The sequence below is a fragment of the Leptonychotes weddellii genome, chromosome 12, assembly GCF_054177405.1.
Source record: "Leptonychotes weddellii isolate Sample4059 chromosome 12, ASM5417740v2, whole genome shotgun sequence".
Classification (NCBI taxonomy): domain Eukaryota; kingdom Metazoa; phylum Chordata; class Mammalia; order Carnivora; family Phocidae; genus Leptonychotes; species Leptonychotes weddellii.
In genome coordinates, this window is record NC_138380.1 from 68,879,863 (window position 1) to 68,896,333 (window position 16,471).

Here is a 16,471-nt window from a genome sequence, read left to right on the forward strand (position 1 = left end):
AGCAGTGTGGACAGGATGTGCTGAATGAAGAGATGGACATAAAGGGAAGGGGAGCTATCTCAAGCTGATTCCTGGGCTTTTGGCTTGAACAGCTGATTGAGTCTGGTGGCACTCAGATATATATTATGTATTTTTATTACTATTAGAATGAATGATTAACGTTGTAAGGCATTCAAACTAAGAGATCACATTGACAGTTAGAAGCTGGAATTCAACAAGGACTAGACATATCAAGACAAACAAGTGGCATGCAAATACATTTTTTAAAGATTTATTTATTTATTTATTTGGGGGGGGAGGGTAAAAGAAGAGGGAAACGGAGAGAAAGTCTCAAGCAGACTCTGACCTGAGCACAGAGCCCGAATGGGGCTCAATCTCATAACCCTCAGCTGAAACCAAGAAGTCAGAAGCTTAACCCACTGCACCACCCAGGAGCCCTGGCAAATAATTTTTAAACATAGTATCACCCAGAGAGGTTAGATAAGACAGCCTAGATTCCAGTTCTAGAGCAGACTTTAACAGGTGGAAATCAAGCTATATATAAACAAGCAAAGGAGACTGAAAAGGACCAGCTAGTGATGCAGAAAGAAAACTAAGGTGTTAATCAAGAGACACAGAGTGTTTTTCAAGGAGCATTAAGTAGTCAACCGTGTTAACAGAGACGTAAGACGATGGAGAGGTTACTATTTGATCTGTCAATATGGAGAACACTGGTGGCCTTAAAAGTATCTGAGGTACATTGGGGACAGCAGCCCTATTGGAATAGGTAGAGAATTGAAAGTACGGAGACAAGACAAACAACAGGTCGTTTATGAGGTTTGGTTTTCAGGGCAAGTGAGAGTACTAGCTATAGTAATGTCTAGAGAGCTGTTATTTAGAAAAGCACATTTGTATTCTGATAGGACTATGAGAGTGCCTAAGAAATGTTGGTGAATAAACTTGTGATACTAAGTACAAAGCTGAGTATTTTATTGCCTTCCATTCTAATTCATTAAACAGGAAACTATGCTTAGCTTCTGGACCCGTTCCTTATTTGGTTTATCGGGGAAATATATCAGAAAGATACATCAACTTTTTAGTCTTCTTTTGTACTGTCATCAGCCTACTGAGGTCTTCCCTTTATTCTCTGTAAAGGGTTATACCGTATGTACTATTTTTACACTAACTAGAAATAAGAGGAAAAAAATTTTAACAGCCATTTTAACTGGTGAAATGGCTTTTTAGCATGTTTCCACCCATCATTTGGTGGCTATCTTGAACAGCAACAATATACTAATAAAATCAAGAAAAGAACATGTGAAATGTGATCTAAAAGATTTATAATGAAATACATCCAGATTTAAATGAGAAATATATTTGTCTTCATTTAGAATTCCCAACGAATGAAAACTCTATTTAACGTAGGACAAAAGAACAACTCTGGATCTGGTACTTAATACAGAATTTAATTAAAGAAATGAATCCTTCATCCTACTTCATTCCGGTATTGATGTGAAGTTCTTATTCAATGGATTATTTTAGACTGGTAGTTCCATCAACTAAATCTACATACAGGCATAACTCATTTTATTACACTTCACAGACACTAAGTTTTTTAATATAGTGAAGGTTTATGGCAACCCTGTGTTAAGCAAGTCTATTGGTACTACTAATAGCATTTGCTCACTTTGTGTAACATTTTGGTAATTCTCAAACTATTTTCAACTTTTTCATTATTACAGCTGACCCTTGAACAACACAGGTTTGAGCTGCCTGTGTCCACTTATATGCGGATTTTTTACAATACAGTACTGTAAATGTATTTTCTCTTAGGATTTTCTTACATTTTTTTTCTCTAGTTTACTCTAAGAATACAGTATATGAATGTGTAACATACAAAATATGTGTTACTTGACTGTTATTGGTAAGGCTTCTGGTCAATAGTAAGCTATTAGTTTTTGGGGAGTCAAAAGTTATACAGGAATTTTCAACTGCCCAGGGGGCCACCTCCCCTAAGCACCCAACAACTGTATATTGGTTGTGGTGATCTGCGATCAGCGCTTAAGACTAGCTGATAGCTCAGATAACATCTTTTAACAGTTATTTAAGCTACGCACATTGGTTCTGACATGTTCTTGCATGCTTTTAAATGAACTAAAGTATAAACATAACTTGTATATGCCCTGAGAACCAAAAAAATTCATTTGACTTGTTTTATTGCAATCTTTGCTTTATTGCAGTGTCTGGGAATGAACTTGCAGTATCTCTAAGGTAGGCCTTTAATGGTCCTAATTTTCCAAGTAAAATGTCAAGTATCTTCCAAAAACTACAACCAAAAGTGGCATTTCTTCCTAGTTTGGGAACTAGTTTTGTAGATAAATTTGTACCAGTTTCTGAACAGTTCCAAGTGTGGGAGGATATATTTTAGTGGAGATCATGAAAAGCACAGGAGCTAAAAGTTGCTGACCCTCCAAGTTTGGACTCGGAATTCTACACTGAAAGATGTGATAAGACTAAGCATTCAGTATTCTAAGATACTTTTATACGGGGAAATCAAGCAAGCTACAGAACGTGTAACACTAGAATTTTATTGAATGAGTTGAATGAAAAACACTGAGATGCAAGGTTTCTGGGGTAATTCAACTAATAAGTCAGTAAGGCCACATTTAATTTTTAGATGTCTTTTCTTAAACCAATATAAGTTATTCATATATTCCTCTGTAACATTTTGTGATGATCTTCCAAACATACTGCTCCATCTTTTAGAACTTTTTTTTTCTGTACTTACCTTATTAAGACTATTTTCCAATATTTCTACTTATTCTTCCAAAGCATTTCTAATGGGTACATAGTATCTAAATTTATCTAACCATTATCCTGTAAATCAACATTTTTGTTTGAGGTTGTGCTATTATGAAGACCCCATAATGACCACCACCATACCTATCACTGCATATTAACTAATGCCTTAGGAAATGCTTAAAGTGGATCTCCTCAGTAATATGTAATAAAAAATTTAAAGATATGTTTTAAGATATTTTAAAAGAATACAACTCTTTGCTAATTAGAACATCTTAGTGGAAGAGAATAAGAAACAAGTGCCTATATCCTGAACATGAGTACACAGATCGTTGGCAGAATAGAAAGCTGCGAATACTGGTTTTATTCAAGATAGGAATAGGGACGCTTCACACTGAGATTGAATGCTTTGTACAGTGATTCCAGGCCCCTGGGGATTTGCTCTTCTATACACTTTGTGGAAAAGTTTGAGAAGCAAAGCTATAAATGAACATAAAGCATACAAGACTAAGGTAACTAATGATCCTAATAGCTTAGTTTTAAGGTGGCAAAATAATGACTACACATTGAGTCAAAAAAATTGTTTGTGGAGTTTATTATAAAAGGTTTTAGTTGCTTAAGATGTTGATTTCAACTACCAACTATTTTTTTCTTAAATTTTATTTATTTGAAAGAGAGACTGAGCCAGAGAGAGAGCGCACAAGCTGGGGGAGAGGCAGAAGCAGACTCCCCATTGAGCAGGGAGCCCTATGCGGGGTCCAATCCACAGGACCTGGGATCATGACCTGAGCAGAAGGCAGACCCTTAACTGACTGAGCCACCCAAGCACCCCCAATTAACCAACTACTGAAAAACAATGTTATTATCAAAGAGAATTAGTTGGCAGTATGGTTCATTTCAAGGTGCAGCATTTCATACCTGGTTTGACAATGAAACCGTATTGCTGATTAAAAAGAAAGACTATTTTTCACCCAGTGCATGATTTAAGAACTTATAATGTATATTTGGCTACATTTAAAAATTTCATCCATTCAAAATTGAGCACTTTATGCAAGGTACCATTAGAAGCTCTTTAAATGGAAATATATCAAATTATCACCACAGTCCTCCGATGTACACTGAAGTTTATTTTTAAAGCACACTTTCTTGACAGATACAAACATACACATAGTCAGTAAATAAACATAATGAGCATTTCTTCTGCTACACAGTATGTGATGGTAAATAAAGATTACTGTTGACAACCCAGTGCTTGGAAGAATGGCCTGACAACAGTGTCAGCTTAAAAAAACAAACAAACAAAAAAAAACCCTGTTCATAAAGGGATCTCTGGTGTGCTTTTTCCTGACACCTTCTTTCGGGAATTCTGTCCTGGAATGGGGTATCTTTCCACAAACTCGAAGCAGCAGACGTTATAAACAGGTTCCTTCTTTTATTTATCTTTATGGAATCAAACCAAAACCAAAACCTGTTTGTGATTTCTATTACAAGAATTCTCTTCACAAAAGGGAAAAAAAGGTGGGGGGAGGGAATGATATGAAAGCAAACAAATGCCATGTTTAATAAATCTATCATTTAACAAAGCAACAGGTTCGTAACTTTCTCAGGTCATTTCCCATCATTTGAGAATAAAAAAAGCTTTGGAACTGAAATTGCAAAGCACTTAGAGGTACACCAATCCCTAAGCAAACCTTTTATATGGAAAAAAAGTGTTAAAGATTAGGGCAGTAAGAGAAGATTGACTATTTAAAAATAAAACTCCATTTTGAGAAGATAAACATCCCATCTTAAATAAGTAGCCTCTAAGACCAAAAAAAAAAAAAAAAAAGAACTCTTCAACTTCATTGTTGTTCTAAAGTTTTGCTGTCCCTGGAACGGTTATAAATGTGTGTTCAATGTGATCTAGGAGCTCAATACTTTAAAAAACACTTCCCAACCCTCCTAAATTTTTAACATCTATGTGCCAGGTTGTAAATCCCTAGGGATGCTAGTGTTTCACATTAGTGTATTCATCCTCACGGGTGTTAACTTTAAGCCAATGTACTTAATGGAGCATGATAAAAGCAACTGTTTACAATAATATGAGGTTATTGTCAGAACACACAATTTTATTACAACATTAATAAAAACTAGGGTCTGTAGATGTTGGAGAGATAAATGAATAAAAGGAAAAGCTTTTGTTGTTTGTATTTCAATACTAACTAGCAATATCTAGCCTTACAAATAAGGCTTCTCTCTCCCATTGCCTTGGGGTGAAATCAGATAAACTTGCTCCATCATAAAACAAACCAACCAACCCTTAAAAAAAAAAAAGGGAACTTAAAAAAGATTCAAGGGGATATCTGCCTTCTTTTGATATAATTCTCTATTAGTAACCATCTCCCAGCCATACTCTGCTTTCAAAGATCAAATCCTAACTCCAAAACGTTCTTGTGATTGCTTCCCCTCAAAATATTTCTAAAACCTGAACGTTCTGTGGGAAATATTTATACAGTATATATTTATTCATATCACTGCTTAAGGTATGAACTTGAAGTTCTAAGCAAGTATGCAATGCCCAGTACTTACTGATTAACTGTAGATGAAAAAAGGGCAATAGCATTTTGGCTCCACGATCTAGCTCAACTGCAATCAAATAAAGAGATTCACGCAGCAAATGCAGATTCTAGATCAGTCCCAAAAAGCCTATTTTGGGGTGAGCCTATAAACTAAAATAGTAAAACAAAACAAAACAAAAAATTAGCTTCTTGGTGGCACATAAGTTTATGGAAGTAATAATGATGAGATAAACATGAAATGTCTTTTTCATAACTGTAATTTTTTTCCAAATTCAAGCTATTTATTGTCCCTGGTGAATGAAAAAACAACTATTCTCACACCAAATTTTTCTCAAACAGCCTGACAATTTTTTTGTAAGGTTAAGGAACTGCATTTTAATTTCTTCCTAAATCTTAACTAAATTTCTCAATCTTAACCTAATTAATGCGCTCTTATCACTACGCCACCATAGTAAAACGCTAAGTTTTTGGTATTTACCGCCACATAACCTTCAAATGTTAAAGTGGTGGTAATTACTCAAATTACTACAAAACAAAAGAGTAATACTAAAAAGATTATTAGAAACAACTTTAAAGCCGGCTCAAAGAAAGAAGCTTAACGGACAAATATGAAAACCTTTAACTGAAAAAGAAAAAAAGATTTCCCGTTTGTAAAACTTTCAACACAATGGAAGAGTATTTTCTTACTTGGACTGGAGCTTAAGAGCTATAAATGGTTAATCGCCTTGCACTAATTAAAAATAAAGATATAATTAGTAAAAGATAAAAAAATTCGAAATGGTATTATTCTATGCTTAAAACGTTGCATACTCGAAAGTCACCCTACAGACTGAATTTTGTCGGATGTCCCAACAAGCAGCCTCGCCTACTGTCAGGAGGTACATGACGATGAATCAAGTTACAAGAAAAGCAACCACACACCGAATTTGAATTTCCAGATTCAAACATGGAAAGGGAGAGGGAGTCCTGACTTACATTCCATATAATTATCACCCTCTCCTTATCTTCACCGAGTATTTTTATTATAAAAACAGATGCTGTATCATTCAACTGCATAGAACGGCACTTGGCCACCCCACTCTCAAATCTACGCCAGAGACTGGGTCAAAACAAAGTCCATTTTAAAGGACAAGATTAAAAAATTTAAAAACTTCCTCAGAACTCAGCAAAATATGACAATTACTACTTTGCAGACGCCTTTTACGGTTCTCTGCTCGACTAGGACACTCTCCCCGCAGTCAGTGCTGGTCCTTTTTGAGAGGCTGACAGAGATAACTACGGCCAGCAACCTCGATTGCCTCTGCATGGGCCTTGAATAGCAGAGCTAGAACGAATCCCGAAAGATGGAAGAGTCTAAGACGCAAACAAGGTAAAAGGAAAAAAAGGGGGGGGGTAACGAGACCCGCCCAACTCTCTCAAGCCCACCTCTCCTTCACTGGACCACATAAAACCGAAAAGGTAACAAAAAAAACAAAAAAGGAACACCACGAGAAAGCAACTAAGGCTTCCTTACTCTCCGCATTCTCGGGTCCAATTCTCTACCGAAGCTCCCGGCCCACCCCACCCCCAGGGGTCCCGGCGCCATTTAGCTCCTCCGAAGCAGCCGCCATTTTCCGCCCCCGCCGGATCGCTGCTGCGCCTCGGCGGCCGCTCTCTACGCCACTCTGTAGCCCGAGCCACCGCCGCGGGTCAGGCCCTGAGAGGGAGGCCCTGGCCTGAGCGTGCGGGGACGGCAGCTTCAGCATCATGAAGGCCCAGCTCCGACCCCGCCCGCGGTGCCTGGGTGCCCACAGCCTGCGCCGGCCGGCGGGAACACACTGGCAGCAAGGGGGCCGGACAGGCTCCACTGGGCGGAGCGGCCCTGGCGGCGGTTGGGACCTGAAGGTTCCATCGCACTTACTTCCTGTTTTGGGTCCGGGCACTTTGGAAGAACCAGGATGGAGGCTCCAAAAAATACCAGGATGGAGGAAGCAGCCACGGGCAAGAGTGGCTGCAGCTGGAGTGAGCGAGCGCGACGAGCCACCGGAAACGGAGCTACGACCGCGCCCCGCCCCTAGCCCCCGCTCGCTCCCCCTCCCGCTCTCCTCTCCCTTGGGACTGCCCTGCGTGTTGGCTGCTCGCGTCATTTCCGGCCAAGTCGGAGCGCGGAAAAAAGTCCCGGGTTAATGGAGCTTCGGAGGCCGGTCTGTGTGGCGTTTGTTTGTGATCCGCTCCTCTTCTCTCTTCCTACTAGGAAATCTCGGTACCGACGATTCTGCTGCTGATGCTGGAAAGGAGGCCCATCTTTCTTTGGCGTAACTGTGGTGTTGCTGGCTCGGGGGGCAGTTGGGCCCAGCTGGCCGAGTTTCAGAAATTCGCCAGGCTCCAGAGCAGATACAGCCGGGCACGGAGCGAAATGAGAGCCTTGTCTAGATGCAAAAGAAAGCCGGGAATTCTGTCTGGCCCCTCACAGTTAGTTTGCATTGCCGTAGGCGCTTTGGGCGTGTGACGCAGTTCTGGTCAAAAGTATCCTCTGTGAGCGTAGCAAGATGCTACTCTAGTGCACAGTCCGTCTTAAAGCACTGTCTTTTCTAAGCCAGCTGCTCTTCAATTACGTGGGAAACTTTTAGAAAGGACCAATAGTCGGGCCTATCCCCTAGACCAGTCTTTCAGAAGCTCCGTGAGACCCTGGCAGGGATTGTGATTTTAGAGAGTTTCGAGTTTGAAAATCTTAATGGTGGAGTGGTCCGAACCTGTTACAACTATATGATTCCGATCTCGTTTTACTTGTTTATAAAACTAGATTTATTGTAGTCTTTCTGTACTGAGATGACAGAAGTTATAAAAGTTAGACTTGACTAATGTTCTTGCTTCCAACAACTATGTGTAGACTCCCACTACGTTGTCACAAGGGGAATGTAGTCCGCCTCAGTCGTAAAGGTCAAAAAAAGGCTATGGAGAATGTGATTATGTACTCCCAAATTGATCCTAAGTAGCTAATGAAGTTAATAATGCTTAGTAATCCCCCCCTCCATTATTTAAGCATGTTTTGATTTTTCTATGCAGTTGTGGTTTCCTTTGACTACAAAGTATTGTTGAAAGACTTGGTGGTGGTGGTGGTGGTAAAAAAACTATACAACGAAATGGGTTTAGAAACAAATACTTAGATTTTAAGCCAGATGTACATAGTTTCCAGCAGTAGTCCACATAACCATGCTATTCTTTGGGGTAAAAGAATTTTTCAGTCATAATCGTTGGGTTTCACAAAAGGAGTGTAAAACTATGATGAGATACTATTATACACCTATTAGAATGACTAAAATAAAAGCCACAGACGACACCAAATTCTTGTGAGGATGTGGAACAGGAACTGTCATTAATTGCCAGTGGGAATGCAAAAGGTTACAGTCACATTGAGAGACAGTTTGGCAGTTTCTTACAGAACTAAACATTCTTACTGAATGATCCAACAATGGCTCCTTGATATTTACCCATGAGTTGAAAAGTTATGTCCACATAAAAACCTGCACACAGATATTTATTGCAGTTTTATTCATAATTGTCAAAACTTGGAAGACACCAAGATGTGCTTCATTAGGTGACGGGATAAATGGTGGTACATCCATACAATTGAATATTATCTAATGCTAAAAAGAAATGAACTATCAAGCCATGAAAGGATATGAAGGAAGCTTAAATGCATATAACTAAGTAAAATAAGTCAATCTGAAAAAGTCACATACTGTATGATTCAAGCTATATAACATTCTGGAAAGGGAAAAACTGGAGATAGTAAAAAAGATCAGTAGTGGCCAAGTTTTGGGGCTGGGGAGAGGAATACATGGAGCAGAGGATATTTAAGGCAGTGAAACGATTCTCTATGATATTGAAGTGGTAGATACAAGTGCTTCTACATTTATTAAAGCCTACAAAATGTACACCACCAATAGTGAACCCTAATGTGAGTTATGGTCTTTGGGTGATAATGATGTGTCATTGTTGGTTCTTCATTTGTAATAAAGGTACCATTCTGGTGGGTGATAATAATGGAGGAGGCTACACATGTGTAGAGCAGGTGGTATATGGGAAGTCTGTACCTTTCTCTCAGTTTTGCTGTGCATCTTAAACTCCTCTTAAAAAAAAAAGTCTATTTGAAAAAAGAAGGAATGAAAGTGTGAAATAAGCCTTTGGATTTGGACAACATGAGCCAGAGTTTTTTGAGTGTTTATGTGTCAAAGGCTTTACGTGTATTAAACTCATTTAATGTTCACAAGTGTCAGATGCATTAGTACAGTTACTACAAATGAATCCTGTTTTAGACAACCAGAAAGAAGTGAAAAAATGTCGGGGGCACACAGCAGATAAGTGATAGAGTCAGAATTAAATCCTCAGCTCCAGAGCCCCTGCTCTGAACTCTACTACTCTTTTGCAGCTCACAAAGTACACTTTGGCAACAGTCTTTTTTATTACAAAAACAAGTTATTTCAACCAGTTTCCAGAGTCTTTACTGAACAGGAACATGGACATGTTCGACCAATTTTCAAAAATAAATGCCAGAAGCAGCATTTTATTACATCTAAATTTATTACCAATATGTGATACTCTGTATCCTATTTGGTTATTACATATATCACTCAATTTTTAAGTGGGTACATAAGTAATATGTAAGCAAAACCATGAAGTAGGATTGTATTGGGGAATAGATGTTGAAGTTACACCTGAGTATGCATCTTGGCTTTATTGCTTTGTAGTGGGTATGGTAATTCACTGCTCAGTTTCATTTGCCTTCAAAACATGGGAATAATAAAATCTACCTCCCAAAATAATGTAGGCATGCATTGCACAGAGCCTGACGTGTGTAGTAAGCACTTAAAAATGAACCAGAAAAGCAATTACTCGCAGAGCAGTTCTAATGAAATAATAATTACATATGTAAAATTGTTAACATTTACGAAGAAGTGGTTCCTAATTAGCCACCCTTTTCATAAAGCATAACCATATAGGATTCTTTTTCACCAAGGCATGCAGAGTGGTATCTAAATTATAGTCTGTCTATCCATTGTCCTCTGCAAAATTTTGCAGCCTGCACTCTGCTGCACTCTGCTGTTAATTCTCTGAAAAAGTCAAGCACATCCTCATAATTCTCCCTTTCTGGGTAGGTTTCTTTCATAATTACCTTTTCCAAAGTCAGTTAAGATTGGGGAAAACAAATGTATTTTAATATTAGTCTAATATATAATTTTAAAAGCACATTCAATATCCATTTATGATAAAAACAAAGTGGATAAAGAAGGACTGTACCTCAACATAGTAAAGGCCATATATGACAAGCCCACAGCTAACCGTATGCAGTGGTGAAAAGCTGAAAGCTTTTTCTCTGAGATCAGGAACAGGACCAGAATACCCACTTTTACCACTTTTATTCAACCTAGTATTGGAAGTCTTAGGCACAGCAATTAGGCAAGAATAGGAAATAAAATGCATCCAAATTGGAAAGGAAGAAGTAAAACTCACTATCTGCAGATGACATGATATATATGTAAAATCCTAAGGACTGTCAAAAAACTGTTAGAATTAATAAATCAATAAAATTGCAGAATACAAAGTCAATACACAAAAATTGGTTGCATTTCTATACACTAATAACAAATTATCAGAAAGAGAAACTAAGAAAAAAATTCCATTTACAACTGCATCAAAAAGAACGAAGTACCTAAAAATTTACCAAGCAGGTGAAAGACCTGAGTGTTGATATCTATGAAATATTAATGAAGGAACTTAAGACAAATAAATGGAAAAATATTCCATGCTCATTGGTTGGAAGGATTAATACTGATTGTAAAAGTGTCCATACTACTCAAAATAATATACAGATTCAGTGAAATCCCTGAAAAATTCTGATGGCATTTTTCACTGAAATAGAACAAAGAATTCTAAAATTTGTGTGGAACCACAAAAGACCTCAGATAACCAAAGCACTCTTGAGAAAGAGGAACAAAGCTGGAGGCATCATGCTCTCTGATTCCAAACTGTATTACAAAGCTATATTAATTAAAACAGTATGGTATTGGCATTAAAAACAGACACATAGATCAATAGAACAAAATAGCCCAGAAATAAACCCATGCATATGTGGTCAATTAATTTATGACAAAGGAGTCAAGAATATACAATGTTTAAAGGACAGGCTCATCAATAAATAGTATTGGGAAAACTGGGCAGCCACATGCAAAGGAATGAAACTGGGCCACATCATATATAAAAATTAACTCAAAATGGATTAAACTGGGCCACATCATATGTAAAAATTAACTCAATGGATTAAAGACTTGAACATAAGACCTGAAACCATAAAGATCCTAGAAGAAAACATGGGCAATAGTCTCCCTGACATAGGTCTTGGCAGTGATTTTTGAACCTGACACCAAAAGCAAAAACAACGAAAGCAAAAATAAATAGGACTACCTCAAACTAAAAAGCTTCTGTACAGCAAAGGAAACCATCAACAAAATGAAGAGGCAACCTACTGAATGGGAGAAAATATTTGCAAATCATATATCCGATAAGGGGCTAATATGCAAAATGTGTAAAGAACTCATACAATTCAATAGCAAAAAAAACCAATCTGATTAAAAAATGGGCAGAAGATCTAAATAGACATTTTTCCAAGGAAGACACAGATGACCAACAAGTACATGAGAATATGCTCAACATCACTAATCAGGGAAATGCAAATCAAAACCACAAAGAGATATCACTCCACACCGTTAGAATGGCTATTACCAAAAAAATTAAAAAAATAAACATTGATGAGGATGTTGAGAAAAGGGAACCCTCATGCACTATTGGTGGGAATGTAAATTGGTGCAACCACTATGGAAAACAGAACAGATGTTCCTCAAAAAATTAAAAATAGAATAGCCATATAATCCACTTCTGGGTGTTGATTGGAGGAAAACGAAAACACAAACTCAAAAAGATCCATGCACCCCATATTTATCGCAGCATTATTTATAATAGCTGAGCTATGGAAACAACCTAAGTGTCCATGACTGAATGAATGGATAAAGAAGATATATATATGCATATATATATAAAAATATATATATGTATATGTATGTATATATGTATATATATGTATATATATGTATATATATATATAATGGAATATTACTTAGCCATAAAAAATGAAATCTTGCCATTTGTGACAACATGGATAGACTTAAAGGGTATTATGTTAAGTGAAATAAGTCAGAGAAAGACAAATACCATATGATTATATGTGGAAACTTAAAAAAACAGCAACCAAATACCCCCTTCCCCCAAAACAAACTCCAAGCTCATAGGTATAGATAACAAATTGATAGCTGCCAGAGGTGATTGGAGGAGGGTGGGAGAAATGGGTATACTTAAAATTTTTTTTAGTAATAAATTAAAAAATAATAAAATTAAATTTATTATAGTAACACCATATTATCTTTAACTTGAATAATCATTGTAAGGACTATCCATAATATAATTTGAAGTCTAGGGCAACTTTCTGTAGTTACACATCTAGGTTATTTCTACCTTAGTACTTCATCACTGTATACCTAGGGAATGTAAGAGATTTTTAATATTATCCTAGGATTTACCTAATTAGGCATTAAATATTTTGTAGAGAAATCATGAGAAATAGTTCTACCCCAAATAGAAGTTATATTATAAAAGTATTTTATAGCACAGTTATGGTATTTGCTGCATTTGCTAGTTATGATTAACTCTCTTGGACTCTAGATTTTTTTAACACTTTCTTGAAGCTCATCAGTGATAGAATATTGATGAAATTACCTTTCTTTTATGAAAGATGATATATTAATGCAAAAGTGTTTCATATACTGAGAGGCAGGTTCTGTTGTTTGATGATCATCTCGGGTCTTGGATGGTATGAAAGAGATGTTTGCAAGGGCTTTTGTTCAAAGTACATGAAAAATACAATTACTGAGTAGTCCATTTTCTTTCCGCACAGTTTCTGAGTCATGTTAATACAGTTCGTGAGTTGTACTGGATGGCTTTCAAGAAGTTCTGGACATCCGATGGGGATTCCTATGCTAATAGGGGAAAGAACAACCTGTCCCTAATTAGGCCCACACATCAGGCTCTTCCAGATCCTCTTTCGTCTCACATTTCTCCTCTAGGCTTTTTCTCTGGGGCTTATGGCACTCCATCTAAACCCCTTTTCATGTCCCTCATTTTGTGTCAGTGTCTCATCTCCACACTTCTTTCAATCTCTCAATCTAGTCACCACCTCTTTATACCCTCCTCACTTTTTCTTTTGCAGTAGGTCTTTACTGAGACTTATTAACGGGACATTAGCAGAGTTTGGTTTCTCTTTCAGTTAGGAAAATGGAGAACCAAGACTTTGGATATTCCCAGCAAATGAGGATAAAAGTGTTCATTCTGTTCTTGAAATTTTTTTTGTGCAAAATAAAAGAGTTAAGTTACTTGACTAAAATTGGGAGAATGTCTGGACCCAGACTCAAAGACCTGTTCCTTTACAGTCTTTCGTAGGAGAGAGAGGGATAATATACCAATAAGCCAGTAAATAATTGCGAATTTTTATAAGTTCTAAGGAGGACACAAATTGAATGCTCTGAAAGTGAGCTTTCCATAGGGTGTTCAGAGTAGGGCATTCTGAGAAGACATGTGAACAGAGACTGGAAAGATGAGAAGAAATCACCATAGTAGGGGGTAAAAGATGGGAGAACATTTGTCCAGTTAATATGGGAAAGAATGTTTTTGTAGAAAGCAACTGGCCTCTATGTTTATAAAAGGGAAAGAGCACAGTTTTATAAAAGGGGTAGGCTCAGTTTCTCTTACAAAGTTAATTGATTTTAAATCCCCTCCTCTAAGACTGGAGGTCAGCGAATGCCCAGAGGTGGCTGGACAGTCTGCCACCTCTGCCTTATCTTATGGCTTCAGTTTGTCAGCATATGGCACAATATTTTAACTTAATAGATTCTTAAATGTTTGTTGAGTTCACAAATAATTAATATCTTAAGCCAAAAGATCAGGAAGCTAGCTATTTCTCTTCTTTGGCAATAGTTAACTGACTACGGAGAGAGCTCAGTTGTTTTTTCAGATAGTGTCACTACTTGTTAACTCTGGAATAAAATACATGCTATCTTTTATTATTACTGTAGCGCAAGGAGGTTATTTTAACAGAATGCTCTGAAAGTGAGCATTTGTCTAACAGAAGGTTTGGAGTTACTTTATTGCCCAAATCTCCTTGTCCATCTAGATGCAATATTTTAAGGGTAGAAGCACTACATTTTAACCAGCAGAGGTCCCTGTTGTTTAGCAAGATTTTTTTTTTTTTTTTTCTTTCCAGAGTAGTAGCTTCAACAGTAAGATGGGAATTCTGTGGTTTGAATTTGTTAAGTGTTACACTATGGTAGACCAATGACAAGCCTCGTCAATAAGAAAACCAAAGGGATATGCTTTGAAATCCAAATGTGAAAGGTCTTCTATCATTGAAAGACTTGTCATTGATTTATCCCCTTCTTTTTTTTTTCAATGTACTTCTAATTCCCTTGCACAGAATACACAGTGAAAGAAATAAGAGAAAGAAATAAGGAACGTGTGTAACCTTTATAGCTTTAGGAGTTTGCACATCTCTGGTACACTTATTCATTGACTTCATTCTGCAGACCTTCCTGAGAACCTACTTTGTGCCGAGCACTATTTTAGGGAGAAGGAATATGGTAGAGATCAAGAGAGATAATGTCCTTGCCCTCAAAGTACATATTTTCTAATGGAGGAGCCTACATTGTAGTAGTTTTTTTTCAATGTGTCTTTGTAAAAAACTCTTGGTTAAAGTACCAATTTACTGAATTGTTGCAACTGCCCATAAAACTTGCTCATTATTAACGACTTAATGAGGGATTAAGACAAAATATGAATCAAATCACTTGGTATCATCAAATTAGTCTGAATTGCAAATATTAGGACAGGTGGATCAATGCTCATTGGTCTTGCTTCATCAAAGCACAGTGTTTTTCTTTTAAATTACATTATAAATCTGTATTTAATATTGTTAAGTTTTTTAATTCCAGTATAGTTAATACACGGTGTTATATTAGTTTCAGGCATATAATATAGTGATTCAATAATTCTATACATTACTCAGTGCTCATCATAAGTGTACTCTTAATCTCCTTCACCTGTTTCACCCATCCCCCCACTTACCTCCCCTCTGGTCACCATCTGTTCTCTGTAGTTCGAAGTCTGTTTCTTGGTCTGTTTCTCTTCTTTTTTTTCCTTTGCTCATTTGTTTCTTAAATTCCACATATGAATGAAATCATATGGTATTTGTCTTTCTCTGACTGACTCATTTCACTTAGCATTATATTCTCTAGTTTCATCCATGTTGTTGCAAATGGCAAGAGTTCATTCTTTCTTACGGCTGAATTATATATCTACAGTGGGATATATATCACATCTTCTTTATCCATTCATCTATCGACGGACACTTAGGCTGCTTCCATAGTTTGGCTATTATAAATAATGCTGCAATAAACAGAGGGATGCATGTATCCCTTTGAATTAGTGTCTTTGTATTTGTTGGGTAAATACCCAATAGTATGATTATTAGATGATAGGGTAGTTCTATTTTTAATTTTCTGAAGAAACTCCCATCGTTTTTTCCAGAGTGGCTGCACCAGTTTGCTTTCCCATTAAGAGTGCATCAGGGTTCCTTTTCGTCCACATCTAACACCAACACCTTTTTCCTCACCAACACTGTTGTCTCTTGTGTTGATGATTTTAGCCATTCTGACGGCTGTGAGGTGATATATCTCCTTGGCGTTTTGATTTGCATTTCCCTGATGGTAAGTGATGATGAACATCTTTTCATGTATGTTGACCATCTGTGTGTCTTCTTTGGAGAAATATCTGTTCATGTCTTCTGCCCATTTTTTAATTGGATTGTTGGTTTTTTGGGTGTTGAGTTGTATCAGTTCTTTATATATTTTGGATACTAACCCTTTATTGGATATATCATTTGCAAATATCTTCTCCCATTCAGTAGGTTCCCTTTTAGTTGTGTTGATTGTTTCCTTCACTGTGCAGAAATTTGTGTTTTGATGTAGTCCCAATAGTTTATTTTTGCTTTTATT

At 37.1% G+C, this 16,471-nt stretch overlaps 1 protein-coding gene and 1 long non-coding RNA gene across 3 annotated transcripts in view; one reads left to right on the top strand and one right to left on the bottom strand.

The window, feature by feature from the left end:
• The window catches only part of DMTF1 (cyclin D binding myb like transcription factor 1), a 43,774-nt gene extending 36,390 nt beyond the window's left edge, over nt 1-7,384 (bottom strand). For both annotated transcript variants that reach the window (XM_031024073.2, XM_006729596.3), the window contains exon 1: nt 7,237-7,384. The gene's annotated coding sequence lies outside the window, so the exon portion shown is untranslated. The remainder of the gene's footprint in view (nt 1-7,236) is intronic.
• LOC145716583 (uncharacterized) lies at nt 2,685-10,037 on the top strand. Its single transcript, XR_014139377.1, has 2 exons — nt 2,685-6,705; nt 7,570-10,037. It is a non-coding gene; the product is annotated as an uncharacterized LOC145716583 (long non-coding RNA).
• The last annotated feature ends 6,434 nt before the right edge of the window (nt 10,038-16,471 follow it).